This window comes from Equus quagga, chromosome 20, assembly GCF_021613505.1.
Source record: "Equus quagga isolate Etosha38 chromosome 20, UCLA_HA_Equagga_1.0, whole genome shotgun sequence".
In the NCBI taxonomy this organism is placed as follows: Eukaryota; Metazoa; Chordata; class Mammalia; order Perissodactyla; family Equidae; genus Equus; species Equus quagga.
The window spans coordinates 44,706,049-44,706,467 of NC_060286.1; the positions used below are offsets into that span (position 1 = coordinate 44,706,049).

The following is a 419-nucleotide window of genomic DNA, read 5'->3' on the forward strand; positions in this document are numbered from 1 at the left end:
GTCCTCGCCCCCGCCCCCCGCCCGGCCTAGAACCCCCGGCAAGGGAGCGCGGGGGGCGCGGGAGGACGGATCAGGGCCGGGCGGGCTGCGCCTCTGGGAATCACCGTACCTCCTCCACCCTCCGCCCCTCATTAGGGCGGGCGCGGCCAAAGGTTGGGGATCGGGGCGCGGCTGGAGCCTGGGCTCCCGGAGCGAGCTTAAGCGTTAACCCGCGGGCCCAGGGCCAGGACGCGGGGATGCTTTGGTCACGGGGTTCCGCCTGGTAAGGAGGGGCGGGTCCCCAAGCCGAGGAGGGGAGGGGAGGGGGTCCGGGGACGAGTGGGGAGGAGGGCAGGGCCCAGGTGGCCGACGGGTGGGCGCGCGGGGCGGGGCTGCTGCGCAACTGGGGGCGGGGGCCGCGCTCACCTGGCGCCCTGGGC

General features: G+C 76.8%; 1 protein-coding gene across 1 annotated transcript in view; it reads left to right on the forward strand.

The window, feature by feature from the left end:
- The first annotated feature begins 239 nt into the window (after positions 1-239).
- CEP170B (centrosomal protein 170B) overlaps positions 240-419 on the forward strand; it is a 26,767-nt gene continuing 26,587 nt past the window's right edge. Inside the window, exon 1 of the mRNA XM_046647228.1 lies at positions 240-262. The gene's annotated coding sequence lies outside the window, so the exon portion shown is untranslated. The remainder of the gene's footprint in view (positions 263-419) is intronic.